The following is a 15440-nucleotide window of genomic DNA, read 5'->3' on the forward strand; positions in this document are numbered from 1 at the left end:
AAGCAATTTGAAATAATTAAGCATATACTAGAGCAAAACATGACTCAAAGACCAAATATATTAAATCTATGACAGGTGAAATTTAAATCTCTAATATAGCAGCCATATTAAATACTGTAGTTAACTGTGTGTTCATGTTGGTACATGACAGAATCTGCCACTTTGCAATTGGACTTCCTCCTCTCCTATTTTTGATGAACTTGATATTATATCAATATCTTGGAAACTGATGTCTAGATCCTGAAAGATTTCCCATAAAATATTTTTTGTATAGTTACATTTTGTTTTTTAATCGGTCTGACAATTTTAGCTTTTTGATTTGAGTATCTATTTCCATTTAATTACTGATATTTTGGGGTGGGTTTTTAAGATATATTCACATGCCATAACAGTCATCTTTTATTTTTAACAGTCATCCTTTTAAAGTGTATAATTAGTTGAGTTGTGTACCTTTCACCACCATCTAATTCCAGAATATTTTCATCACTTCAGAAAGAAACCCCAGGACCATTAGCAGTCACTCTCCATTTTCCCTTCCCCCTGGCCCCTGGCAACTAATAATCTGCTTTCTGTCTCTATGGATTTGCCTACTCTAGATGTTTCATATAAATGGAATCATATAATACATGACCTCTTGTTGGAGCATGCATCAATATTTTATTCCATTTTATGGCTGAATAATGTTCTATTGTATTCTGTTTATCCATCAGTTGATGGAAATTTGGGTTGTTTCCACGTTTTAGTTGCTATGAACATTCATTTACAAGTTTTTGTTTAAACATCTTTAAAAAATTATTTTGGGTGTATAACTAGAAGTGGAATTCCTGGGTCATATGATAACTCTATGTTTAACTTTTTGAGGAACCATCAAATGGTTTTCCACAGTGGCAGAACCCATTTCTATTCCCATCAGCAATATATGAGGGTTTCAATCTCTTCACATCCTCTCCAACACTTGTTATTTTCATTAAAATTTTGTTTTTTATTATACACATCCCATGACATGGTATCTCATCGTGATTTTTTTTTCACTGACAAGAACTTTTATTTCTTTTTAATGACATTAAACACAACTGCTACAAGGGGAAAAACATGATAAAGAGGAGGCACCAAACTTCAGTTTCATAATTGATCCTGACAACAACCAAAGTAAATTGGGGTCCGCATTAGATGCAAAACTACAGGTTATTTCAGGCTCTTTACTTACAAGTAAACTATGCAAACAGCACATTCATACTCTGTATTGTCAAGATTCCTGTGGCGAGAAGGTCATCACAGATGAAGAAGGCTAGGTAGGCAGTTAAATGCACACAATGCTTATGCAAATAAAACAACATGGCAAGAATTCTACATGAAAATTAGACTTAGAGGCCAACACCAAATATGAGATATGTAGCTTTTAAAAACAGATTAAAACTCTAGATTCTACCCACTACTGTCTTTAAGGCAAACATGCCTAATAATGAGTTTTCTTTGGCTTTGTTTTTCTTCTTAAAGAATACCACGTTAACTGCTAGGGAACAGTTTTCTCCTTCCCCAGTCTAACAGATTTAAGTAAGCTGCTAAAGCTTTGGAAAAACAGAATTATTTGAGCAAAGACAAAATGTGATTGTCACATTTTCTCGTTAACCCGTCACTCATTTGATTTGGCAAAAGCGATGCTCCCATTACATATCAGTCTTAAACCCTCCTGTACCAGGGAGGCAGGAACATGAGTCTTAGACTTTTGCCTAAGCAAAAGGCTGTCCCTTTACTCCTTGGTTATCTGTGGGGAACAAGACAACTGCAATGCTAGTTATTCCAGTAACAATGAATTCTAACTATGCTATAGTTCCAAAGGTGGATGTTTGTCCCATTCCATCAAGCTAATTTACGGAAACCTGGAGAAGTGACTGATATAGGCAATGCCAACTGAAATAACAGATTTTGACTCTTGCCTTTGAACAGAACTCTTCCCCTTTGCATTTTGGTCCCAGACTCTAAACCAAATGTTGAAGGAAAAGAGAATCCTTGACTGGATAGAAATAGTTAACACTTAGGGATGTCCATCTAAGTTTACTGGTAACTATGACCAAGTTTCTCCCAAGTCAGTTTCTAAAGCAGGGTAGGATGTTTAAGATGGGTTACTGGCATACAAAGATGGGGCTTATGGAAGAACAAAACCAGACAGAGGAAGTGAGACCAGTATCACAGGCCGTGCTATAGCAACTAGGTACAACCTTCACAGAGAGTGAACAGCAGCACAAATGCCAGACATCTCCCAAGAGATGTCTAGAGCTGTCTGTAAAGAGAATAACAAACTCCTAAGACATCCATTAAGATAGCTGCACATAGCATTACCCTCAAGATCAGGTAATGCTTTGAGCACAGGCTTAATCAAAACTATTTTAGATCCACTTTAGTAGTTTTGTAAAACTGTACATCAGAGATTTGACCAAGTAAGGAGATGGTAACATCCTGGACCAAAAGGCACCTCTTATTAACTAATAATGGAGACAAAAGACAGCTTCTCCAAAGTCTCTCCCACAGGATGGAAGCTCACTGACTAATATGTCAACTCATACTTGAAGTTGGGGTTCAGCAGATGAAACTGAAGACCAACTGACACCTCTCAATAGCACTGCTTTCTGGCCTGTCCTAGAGTCAAGACTCTGGGTAGGTGGTTCTTCAATAATGAGTACAGTAAGGCTTTTCTTAAGAGGCATATCTATGTCTAACAGGATACAGGAATATGCTGGTAGAGCCTTAAGGTCACTGGGGAAAAAAGAAGGAAAATCCTTGAAGAAAGGCAGAGAAGGCAAACAGTCACAAGACTGCAAATCAACAGGGGTTGTTAGTCATCAACAGGGGTTGTTAGTCAACAGGGGTTGTTATTGCTATTCTTCTATTAGAGTTAAGATGTACAAGATTTGTAAACACTATTGTGCAAAATAAATTTAATGAAGAATAAAAAAAAAGCCAAAAAATAAAGGCAGCTAGTAGGTACAAAAAGAAGAGAAGATTTACACTTTTAATTTGTCCTTTCAACTCTTCAGATGTGCTGGATTACCAACTTTTAAAATACTGACAGGTATTCGGAGATTCAAATAAAAAAAGTAAGAGGGGTTGCTAAAAGTGACTTGTATCCATTTATAAGTCACCAGTAATAATTAACACTGGCTTGCAGCCTGATAAAGAATCTCTTCCTCATAGGAGATTAAAAGATGATTTCTTCTGGGCACCAGAAGTAGACTTCACCTCTGCACAGAGGTGGGTGTTTTGCTTGAGCCTGGGTGTTTTGACTTAATGCTAGCTTTCAGGCGGTAGCCACCTTCAATTTAAATTAAAAAATTAAAACTATATCAACTCAACACTGCTTAAATGCATAGACACACACAAACAGGAAGGACCTTATACAAAAAATTTCAAGTCAGCAATGGGCATTTCCAAAAGGTGACAAGTTCTTTAAATAAAAATGTTGTGAAAAATAAATTTTAAAATCTACAAAGCACAAAGCAGCAGAAGATGAGATGCTGCTCTGGACAGGACCCTGGATAGGGACCTTCACTGCTGATGGGAGGAGACAAATGGACTGTACAGGAAATCTGGTAGACGCTGGAACCGATGGTGGCTTCACATGTTCCCGTCAACCCACAGAGTCAGACTGTATTTTTGCAGAGATTTCTGTTGGAACCAGGCATAGTTTCACCTGGTGAGGTGCGAAGGATGCTGCCATTTTGGGTTCTGTATGTGATAAACGTGATCCATCAAGGCACACAGCTCCCCCAAGGTACCTTGGTTAGAGTTCACTGGGTCTTCTATATGAGCAATGACATTCCTGAGATAACTTTGCTTCTGCTTTTTTAGATCTGATGGTGAAAACGTCAGAATATTAGTCCTTGTTTTGGTTTGCAGAACAGGAATGACCTTGCCTAGTCTTTTTTCATGTACCTTCAGCTTCCCAGAATCTTTGTCAAGAAAATGTTTGTTTGATGAACTGGAAACAACTGGAAACCTCATTTCAAAACTTGATTTATGTGATCCATTTCTCCAGGATGACCCCATATTAGAAGGAGTCTTTGAATGGTTCAATATCTGAGAGGTTACAGGTGTAGGCTTCTTACTGTTAGATATATTTTTATCAGAGACAGTTTGTTGAAACTTACTGTTTGAAGAAGGGAGTGGGGGCCCATCATAGGCAGAATTATTGGGGCTGATCCCTTCAGATTCTGTGAAAACTGTGCTCTCACTTAGGCTAAGACCATCTTCTCTCATCTCTTCTCCAAGGGAGGAGGGTTTTTCAGTAACTTCGGATGTATCAGTCTTGCCCTTATCAAGTGCAACATCACAAACTGTTGGATCAAATGGTGCAACTGTAACTTTTATAAGATTCTTTTCTAGTGCAAAGCGTCTGTTCAATGGTTTAGTAGGAGTTGGTCCATGACCAGCTGATGTATTTAGTTGAGGTAGTTTGAAGAGGCCAGAGGTCTCAGCTTCTGGTCCCAAGCTGTACAATGAATTTTTCTCTTGGGGAGTATCAAGTGGAATTTGACTCTCTTTCCCTCCCTTCTCAACATTCCTGCTGTCATCGTTAGACAAGCCTCCTCCCCAAGAAAAGTGCTCATTTGATAGGTCATCATCCTTCAAAAGCTCCTGAATCTTCCTCCGTGAAACTGAAATGGCCATCATCTTTTCCATCAGACAGTTTCAGCAAGGAGTCATCCAATCCATCCTCATCCAAGGAATCCCAACAAAATGGGGCATTGTCTTTAGGCAAGGTACCAGAAGATTGTTCAGAGGGCACTAGTGAGCACATCATACTGTGTGGAGCTGCTGGTGTGATCTCTGCCTTTGCCACGAGGCCAAATGGAAAAAGGGTTCAGCTCCTGCTAGCTGTTCCTTTCAGGAGACTTATCAAAATGATTGACTCCCACCTTCGAAGTTTGTGGTTGTGAAGCACAAGTATCACAGGCACTGGGGCTTAGCAGCCACATTTCTGAAAGAAAAGCTCTTTCTGAGCCACTACCCCTACTCTCCAACTCCTTCCAAAAGGTCTAGTACTGGGAGTTCCCAGGTAGTCCAGTGGTTAGGATTCCACACTTCCACTGCAGGCGGCATGGGATCCCAAATGCTCACTGGAAGAAAAACATCATTACTTGCAAACTTTACTGTGAACACAAAGGACCACTATTCTTCATAACCACTGAAAACATCAATTCCTATGGCACAAGACATCCACAGGCACAGAGCTGGCTCTTCTGAGCTTCTCTCATAGAATTTTCCAGTAGGTCAGATTATTTTGAAGCAAATCCCAGGAATCACATCATTTCATCTCCAGAAGCCGGGCCGAAGCCTAGGTGAATGACTGCACCTCACTCTGCCCCATGCGTCATTTTATCCTCTCATTGTGATTTTGATTTGCAGTTGCCTCATGGCTAATGCTGTTGAGCATCTTTTAATGTGCTTATTGGCCATTACTATATCTTCTTTGGAGAATTATCTATTCAGATTCTTTGCCTATTTTTAAATTGGGTTATGTTTGTCTTTATTGAGTTGTAATAGCTCGTTTTGTAGTCTAGATACAAGTCACTTATCAGATGTATGATTTACAAAAATTTTCTTGCATTCTGTGGGTTGCTTTTTCATTTTCTTGATAGTGTCCTTTGAAGTATAAAAGTTTTAAACTTTGATTAAGTTCTATTTACCTACTTTTCTATTGCTTGTACTTTAGGTGTTACATATAAGAAACCATTTTCTAATCCAAGATCATGAAGATTTACACCTATGTAAGTCTATATTAATAGGGTTTTCACCAATGTAAATCCTTTTGCTCCCTCCAGTGACTGCATGTGGTTAGTTTTCAAAGCTACTGCAGAGGGAGGATGGGGAGCAAAGTAAGTTAAAACACCACTAAGCTTGCTGTTCTTATCAAGATACGGCTGCTTTTCCTTTTTTTAAAAAAATAAAATTTATTTATTTGGTTGCGCTGGTAGGGCTCTTTAGTTGTAGGAAGTCCCTACAGCGGCTTTTCTTTAATAAATCCTCCATGGGACTTCCCTGGTGGCGCAGTGGTTAAGAATCCAGCTGCTGGGCTTCCCTGGTGGTGCAGTGGTTAAGAATCCACCTGCCAATGCAGGGGACATGGGTTCAAGCCCTGGTCCAGGAAGATCCCACATGCCGCGGAGCAACTAAGCCCGTGCACCACAACTACTGAGCCTGCGCTCTAGAGCCTGCAAGCCACAACTACTGAGCCCACGTGCCACAATTACTGAAGCCCATGCGCCTAGAGCCTGTGCTCCACAAGAGAAGCCACCACAATGAGAAGCCCGCGCACCGCAACAAAGAGCAGCCCCCACTCAACACAACTAGAGAAAGCCCACGCGCAGCAACCAATGCTGCCAAAAAATAAATAAATAAACTTAAATAATAAATAAATGCTCCATGGATTGCTGACAGGTTTTGGTTAATTTTCAGAGTTCTGAAAAAATTGATTCTGACATTTTTGGGGTCTGTTTTCTTGTTATTTTTGAGGGGAGAATTTTAGGAACTTTTGACTGCCATTTTCACTGACATCACTCAATATATTTAGTTTTATATCTACCATCTTGCTATATGTTTTCTATTTGTCTCATCTGTTTTGTGTTTATTCTCTTGATCTGTCTTAATTTTACCAATCATTTTTATTCTTTTTTGTATTAATTTTATTGCTATTCTTTTAGAGATTACATTAGAAATCACAATATACATATAGCAAATGTGCAAGAGCTAAAACTCCTTAATGTGTGTTCTCTCCTCTTCACTTGTTGTGTTATCATGCATTTAATTCTATATTTAAATTGGCTAACTTTATAATTGTTGCTTTTAAAGTCAATATATATGCACATATATACAATTATTTCTCCCAGCGTTCTTCATTCCTTCCTGCATTTCTATCCTTCCATCTCGAATCATTTTCCTCCTGCCTAAAGAATTCCCTTTAATATTTATTTTAATCCAAATTTTCTCTCGACGAATTTTCTATTTGACGAAAAATAGCTTGGCCCTAAGAAATTCATTTTAATAATGTTAGCACATTACTCTTACATGCTTCTATGGTGACCACTTAATTTTTCTTGGCTCTCCCAAAACTGAAATGGTTCAAGAGTCACATCTCTCCTCAGAGGAGTTTGTCAATACTTAAATTCGGTTTGCTTGGTTACCTTGCAACCACGGCTCTCTAATGGTTTCAAAAGCTATCATTTTTGAAATTTTTTTTCCCCTGGAGTTTGGATTTAAGAAGGAGGCAATGTTCTTATGTGGTTTTCTTCATCCTAAATAGAAGCAGAACTCCTAGTTTCTATGTATATCATTCCTGGAATGCTTTTCCATCTCTTTGCTTAAAAAATTATAATAATATTGGCTTTGGGCCAGTGTTTCCTGCAAGAACCAAAAAGCAGGATGACGTAGCTGAAGTTTTCTTCCTTCGTTTTGAGGACCTTAGTTTAAGTTTCTTCTCAGTCTCCCATATGGTGGTGGCTGCTTAAGGTCCTAAATATACCCTATTAACAGAACAATGTCTCCTTCTTTAGGTCTCTTCTGGGTAACTAAATTCCATCCTACTTTTCCTTGTCTTGAGCAAATTATTTTTTTATAGTTTGTAACTGGAGCCTTGTGTAAACCTTAATGTCCTCACTTTGCAACTTTGTGCCCTCTGTCGAATTCTCACTCTATTAATTTTTGTGTTCTTGCTGATAGTCTCTCAGAAAATAATCTTGTCATATCCCTAGGCAATGGCTCTGCTTGTGGATGAATGTGGCTACTTTCACTTCTCCACATTATTCTCTTTCCACTTATGCTATGCATTCTAGCCTCAACTACGGCAACATTCTTTCTTCCTTCATTAAATCTTTAACCTCAACCTAAACACAGAAGAGGTGATTAAGCCTCCTCAAAGTCAGACTGGCACAATGCTTTCACCACCAGTTACTACAGCTTTTCGACAGTTAGGTACATGAGTTTGTTTCTAACTATCCCCCATCCTTTATAGCAGTGGTCCCCAACCTTTCTGGCACCAAGGACTTGTTTTGTGGAAGACAATTTTTCCACGGATGGAGGCAGGGGGATGGTTCAGGTGGTAATGGGAGCGATGGGGAACAACGGAGAGCGGCAGATGAAGCTTCACTTGCTCACCTGCCACTCACCTCCTGCAGTGCAGCCCAGTTCCTAACATGTCCTCGGCCCAGTCCTCAGCTTGGCTACCAGTCCTTGACTCGGGGGTAGGGGACCCCTGCTTTATAGAACACATACCCAAAAGCATACTAGCTAGCATGCATGTGTTATTTTCCACATTTCAAAGTTCGGCTTCTTACAGAAATGAGAGTTCTCACTTCTTTTGAAATTTATCTGAACATAATCTTGCTCAGTGTACCAATATTTTCAGGAATATTAATTTTTTGTTTGTTTTGTTTTGTTTTTGGTAGACAGGGGTAGCCATCAATAGTTTCAGGTGAGTGAGGTTTAGTTACATTCCCCCAAAACCTCACTCTATCAATGAAGCACTTGCTTGGACAATTCTTACACACACACACACACACACACACACACACACACACACACACACACAAAGTTATGTAATATATGAAGTCCCAGCTCTGTCATTTTTTAGTATTCTAACCACACCTTTCAGGAAAGATACACTGGAGGCAAATGTGACAATATACTAGAGGCAAGATCCAGTTAACCTTATAGTCTATTTTAGGCAGCCAGAATCTTCCAAATCCTTAGCTGGACAAATGACAATTTAGGGATTGAGCCTGGAGAGTCATCCTTAACAGAACAGGCTATGGGGCTGGATGGAATTTTTTTTTTAATTGTAGTAAAGCACTCATAAAATTTACCATCGTGACCATTTTTAGGTGGCATTAAGTACATTCACACTGTTGTGCAACAATCACCACCATTTACCTCAATAACTTTTCATCATCCCAAATTGAAACCCCAAACCCATTAAACCATAACTCTCCCTTTGCCCTTCTCCTCAACCTTTGTAACCACATACTACTTTCTGTCTCTAGGTATCTCACAGAAGTGGAATCATACAATATTTGTCTTTTTATGTCAGGCTTATTTCATTAAGCATAATGTCTTCAAGGTTCATCTATGTTGTAGTGTGTATCAGAATTTCATCCATTTTTAAGCTTGAATAATATTCCATTGTGTATATATACACCGTATTTTGTTTATCCATTTATCTGTCAATGGACACTTGAGTTGCTTCCACTTTTTGATTTTTGTGAATAATGCTGCTATAAACATGGGTGTTCAAGTCCCAACTTTCACTTCTTTTGGATATACATCCAGAAGTGAAATTGTTGGATCATATGGTAATTCTGTTTAATTTTTTGAGAAATCACCATACTGTTTTCCAAAATGGCGCACCATTTTATATTCCCACCAGAAGGGCACAAGAGTGCACTTATCCTGGTACGACTTGTTATTTTCTGTATTTTTGATAATAGCCATTCTAATTGATATGAAGTGGTATATCATTGTGAACTTGATTTGCATTTACCCAATGATTAGCGATGTTGAGCATTTTTTTCATATGCTTATTGGCTATTTGTATATCTTCTTTGAAGAAGTGTCTATTTGAGTCCTTTGTTTATTTTTTAAATTGGATTTTTGGATAAAATTTGTATATTCAGGAGTATCTCTGAAATATTTTAGCCAGTACAATATATATATAAAATGTCACTAATATCTTCAATTAAAAACCCATTTCTAACAACTAGCATTTTATTCTATATTTACATATTATAATTTTACCAATGAAAACACATTTCTAACATTCACTATGCAAATTTGCAAAGCCTCTGGTATCTAGCTTTTAGTAGTTGCCTCTGATATGACCTTCCTGAGTCAAATTCTAGCTGACCATCCTGAGAGTTATATTCCATATTGTGGCAATTGCCCACACATATACTAACACATAATATCACACTGCTATATTAAAAAATTTTTAATTTAAATTAAATCACACACACCATAGCAAAAAGCTCTATATCTGGTTCTGTGGCTATGGTGCTGACCTTTCTCTCCTTCACCTACCATGCCCAGTCACATTTGCTATCTATTCTGTTTCTTGAACGAGCTAATTTGCCCATTCCTAACCCAGGGTCTTTGCACTTGCTGTTCCTTCTGCCTAGAACACTCTTCCTTTTGATTCTCTCATGGACTTATCCTTCTCAGTATCCAGGTCTTAGCTCAAATGTTACCTCCTTAACGAAGCCTTCCCTAACCCCCAAATTAAAAGTAGTTCCTTTCTCCCGAGTCTTTCTTAATCAAACTGCCCTGCTTATCTTAAACTTAAGTTTATGTGTTTATTAGCTCCATGAGAAGAAAGACTTTTTATTTGCAACTTTGTACCCAGTACCAAGATGAGTGCTTTGGCATATGGTAAGAGCTCAATAAATACATATATTTTATATTCAAGTGAATGAAAGAATGAATGAATACCTAGAGTGTGACATGTGTTAGAACAGAGATAAAAAGAAAGCACTATGAGAACACAGAGCAGGAATACCTAAATCATAATGCCAGGACAGGCTGCCTGGGGTAGGTGAGAATTGTGCTGAAACAACTATCCTGATAAGAAGTAGATCAGTCAGCATGGGCTGCCATAACAAAATATCACAGATTGGGTGTAACAGTAGAAATTTATTTCTCACAGTTCTGGAGGCTGGGAAGTCCAAGATCAAGATGCTGGCTGATCTGGTTCCTGGTGAGAGCTCTCTTCCTAGCTTGCAGACAGCTGCCTTCCACCGTGTCCGCACATAATGGAGAGAGCAAGAAGATGACATATCTTCATCTTCTATTATAAGGACATCAGCCCTATCAGATTAGGGTCCCACCCTTATGATCTTATTTAACTATTATTACCTCCTCACAGGCCTCATCTCCAAATACAGTCACAATGGGGGGATGGGGCTTCAACATAAGAATTTTGGGGACACATAAACATTCATTCCATAACAGAAGCTATATAAAGAAGGGCAGGCATTGTTAGGAGACATTCCTCCATTGGTCTCTCATGCTCCTACACATTTTGCTGGGCATGCCAAGAATGATGGCACTTCTGGGCGTGGTGCTAGGCCACTGAAGTGAGGGCCTCACCCCAGCACAGACTTAGCTTCCTCAGGACCAAACACCTAGTGGCAGGTGAGGAAAGGGCAGAATTTCCTTCCTCTTTAAGACTGAAAAATATTCCATTGTATCTATATGCCACATATTGCTTATCCATTAATCCATTGATGGACATTTGAGATGCTTTCATGTTTCAGTTATGGCGAATAATGCTGGTGTGAACAATGGGAAATGACTTCTCTCTGTAATCATGTATAGTGGCCATCTCTGCTAAGGGCAAGGAAATCTGTGTAAATTTAGCTGGAAATGTTTAAGAAATATCATTTAAGAAAATGTTTCTCTTCCATTGTCCCAGAGTTGAGAAATGTTTGTCCTTGGAGAGAGAGAGTGTGTGTGTGTGTGTATATGTGTGTATGTGTGTGTGTGTGTGTGTGTGTTTGGTCCAGTAAGTTACCAGAAAACTACAGGAGGAATGAAGGTGTACATTTCATTTCTCACTGGTGTAGAGACTTGAGGCGCCAAATGGGATGGTTTTGCTTAACTGCCTCTTACTGAAAAACTCAGACTTAGGGAAATATATTGGAGAACTGTGTCCTGTCTCCTGTAAATTGTGTCCTCTATCCTCTGCAGCGGGGATGGAGTTTGTGAGTTGGGCTGTGCTTCCTAGGGTAGAACAAATCTCTGTGGGTATGGGTTAGAGTCCTCCTAAATGGAGATTTTTTTTTTTACAGTAGGGATTAAAGAAAGCTCCTTCAAAGAGTAGTAACAGAGAAGTAAATTTAAACACAACCAGATACTGTTCTGTGTCCATGAAGGGGACCCCCAGTCCCCATGAAATGTTTGTTTTGTTCTTTTCCTTTGACTCTAGAAATAGTCATATTTAAGCATCTGTTTTTTGTGGTTTTTTTTTTTTTTTTTTTTTTTTTGCGGTATGCGGGCCTCTCACTGTTGTGGCCTCTCCCGTTGCGGAGCACAGGCTCCAGACACGCAGGCTCAGCGGCCATGGCTCACGGGCCCAGCCGCTCCGCGGCATGTGGGATCTTCCCGGACCGGGGCATGAACCCGTGTCTCCTGCATCGGCAGGTGGACTCTCAACCACTGCGCCACCAGGGAAGCCCTGAGCATTTGGTTTTAGTTTTTCTCTTGGGTACTAAAATTTATTTTGTTACCTATAATCCTTCAATAAAGTTGTAAAGGTAAGGTCATATGTCGATAGTGTGGTTTTGGGTATTTTAAGGGGAACACCCTTTCTGTCAGAGAGCATCATCTTACTAAGGAATTATGGGAGAGTGAGCAGAGGCTCAAGGCCGAGCAAAGAGGGGAAAAGCTCTTTGGAAAAATGGCTGCAATCTATACTGATTCAGGAGTCAACTTAATATAATCCTCCTCTCCCTCCCAAATATATGAGGAAGATTACAAAAAGGGAAGAAAACTTTTAAGAAATGATCCTAGGTTATTTTCAGTCAAGCATCTTATTATTTAAATAAACATTAAAAATATTTAAACAAAGAAACTCTGACTTTGATCACAGATGCTCTGTTTATCAATCACCCAGCATTTCAGTCCATTCTTAGATCACAATAAGGAACCAAGTTTAATTTCAATAATATTAAAAGAGTGGTCTGATGAGAAGTATGCGCAACATAAGAAAAAGTTGAATTACCATACTCAACTAATAAGATAATAGTAGGGTTGAATCCATGGTGAAGCAACAATCTCCCTTTTCATTTTATGATGTGCTTCTGAAACATCACCTTGGAAAACTCATATTAAAATAACAACAACAAAATAAATAAATAAAATAACAAAAACTATGGTTATACAATGGACCTAGCTTGAAGTTTTAATGAATAACAGGTTTTGAATTTAAATGATTTCACAGGAGGGTAGTACTGGTGGTACGCAACTGGCTCCACAGAGAACAAAAATTGAAACCACCACATATCATACTCTAGGTCAGCAGTTTTCAAACTTCTTGGTCTCAGGAATCCTTCACAAACTTAAAAATTAAGAACTCTAAAGAACTTTTTAAAAAGTGTTTTATATCTATAAATATTTGTAGTAGTAAAAATTAAAGTGGAGAAATGAAAATGTTTATTAATTTATTAAAAATAACAATCCCATGTTAATGCATTTTTATGAACACAGTTATATTTTCAAAAACAAAAAAGAGAGAGGTGGCATTGTTTTAGATTTCTGCAAATCTGTTTAATGCCTGGCTTAATGTAAGACAGCTGAATTCTCATGTGCTCTCAATCTACTGTGCTAACTATATTGTTTTGATTGAAGTACATTAAAATAACCTGGCTTCACACAGATGTAGAGCTGGAAAAGGGAGGAATATTTTAGTAACTTTTTCAGATAATTATAGATATTCTTCACAAGTGGTAGTATCTTAAAAGTTAGTTGCATGTAGACTCTGAAACTGTATCAATGAACTTTTCGTATTCTGTTATATGAAAATCTATTGGTCTAAGTTGTATTTTGAATGGATGTTTCACTCACTCATGATCTTGTAACATCACACATTGTACCTCTGAATATACTGGCTCTTAATTATGCAAAGATTCAATATGCTGACACATTTTATTATACAAACTCCATTTGTAACTAAATTTTCTCTGTAGAAAAGTCTCAAGAATTGGTAAGTTGTCAAGTTCATAGTGGTAGATATGTTTTCTAAAATTCTTAATTTTTATTTGAAAGCTTTAATTTTATCATTGACAACAAGTACTGCCAGTGGTTTTCTTTTAAAGGAGAGGCTGACTTCATTTTCAAAGAAAACATCTGTCAAATATCCAAATCTGAAGGGTCAAAGTTTGTCACTTGTTCTTTCAAGCAAAAATGCCATTCTGTGAAAAAAGCTGCAAGTTAAAATACATGTACTCAATGGCTGACCTTTAAAAAAATTAATGCTTACAATTTCATCAAGGACCTTCTTAAGCAAAGCAGGCAATTTTTTTCTACTGCAAGTGCATGTCAGTGAAGAATAATGACTACTAGAGTTTGGTGCCACTTGCCATTGATTTGTGCTAAGGTCCCAGAAGTTTTATTTACTATTGATTTGACACCATCACTGCAAATTCCAGCAGTAAAAAAGCAAATAATGGTATTATTATAAAGGGCTTTGATTTTGCATACACCCCCTGGAGTCCTGGGGATCCCCAGAAGGCCGTGAACCACACTTTGTGAACTGCTATGTATTAGAATAAATGCAGAATATAAAAACGATTAAAAGACACAATCCCTATTCTCAAGTTCATCTTGTAGCAGAGGAAACCGACTGGAGACGACTGCAACACAGTTTTAGTGATGGAAGAAATGGCAGCCGTGTGGAGGATAGATCAAAGGCAAGCACGGAAGCAGAGACCAGGTAGCATACTACTGCAGTAATGCAGACAAACAATGATGAGGGCCTGACCTAGGGCAGTGGCAAGAATGGAGAAATTTAAGGTGGTGGAATTACAGGACTCGGTGTCTGATTCGATGTGAGGCACAGCGGAGAAGGGCAGTTTGGTGGACAGTGGTGCCCTTCCTACAGAGGCATTACAGGAGGAGAAGGTTGGCAGCGAGGTGGGCGGAGATTTATGAGTTTAGTTTTGCATTAACTATGACATGAGCATCAGCTCTCTAGGCAGAGGTGTCAGAACAGGCAATTGGCTATTAACTGCTCCTTCCCCGAGGGCCTCACAGTTCTCATTCCCTTCTGTACCCTCAATGCCTAGCACAGTACCCAGCTCTTAAGGTCGACTGAATAAAGAAATGAATCCGGTCAGGGGCTCGTGACAGTCAGCTAACAGGAGGGTTCAATTTGGCAGTCATTTTATATACACGCTTCTTTGAAACCACGGGAGTGGATGAGATCAGGCTGACTGTAGCAGGAGGACTGAACTCCCGCTTCAAAATCTTTCTGGTCCTAAACGGTCAGAATAAGGGGCGTTCTTGGGAAATGTTGCCTCCAGTAGGTCACGACGGCCTATAACATACAAATTTAGCTTGTAAAACCTGTTTCTGGAGAAGGCAAAACACCCAACAACCAAGACTTGTCACCTTTATGTCCGCACTTCAATACCTGTCAGACTGGTTTTACTTGGGGTGAGATGGGACTGACCTCGGCGTCCCAACCTTCTCTGGGTAGACGGCGTCTTTCGCAATCTCCCTTTTCGCGAATATTTGAAACTGTCTCTCCGAATGGCCACGACGCGGACCTCGAACAGGTTCAGACGCGGTGCCTTCGCTCGCCTAGGCAGGGGGCGGCGCCCCATCCACCCGCCCCGCTGACGCGGAATAAGCCGAGATCACCTCAGCAGCACGCGGTGCAATCACAGAGCGCGCGCCGC

The 15440-nt window shown here is 39.1% G+C and overlaps 1 long non-coding RNA gene and 1 pseudogene across 1 annotated transcript in view; both read right to left on the reverse strand.

Moving 5' to 3' along the window:
- LOC137229077 (uncharacterized) overlaps nt 1–15284 on the reverse strand; it is an 80248-nt gene extending 64964 nt beyond the window's left edge. Inside the window, exons 1-2 of the long non-coding RNA XR_010945523.1 lie at nt 15173–15284; nt 10686–10768 (exon numbers count right to left, since the gene is read on the reverse strand). This is a non-coding gene — a long non-coding RNA (uncharacterized lncRNA). The remainder of the gene's footprint in view (nt 1–10685; nt 10769–15172) is intronic.
- On the reverse strand, nt 99–15342 carry LOC137229075 (S100P-binding protein pseudogene; annotated as a pseudogene).
- Between the last annotated feature and the right edge of the window lie 98 nt (nt 15343–15440).

The sequence above is a fragment of the Pseudorca crassidens genome, chromosome 8, assembly GCF_039906515.1.
Source record: "Pseudorca crassidens isolate mPseCra1 chromosome 8, mPseCra1.hap1, whole genome shotgun sequence".
Taxonomy (NCBI): Eukaryota; Metazoa; Chordata; class Mammalia; order Artiodactyla; family Delphinidae; genus Pseudorca; species Pseudorca crassidens.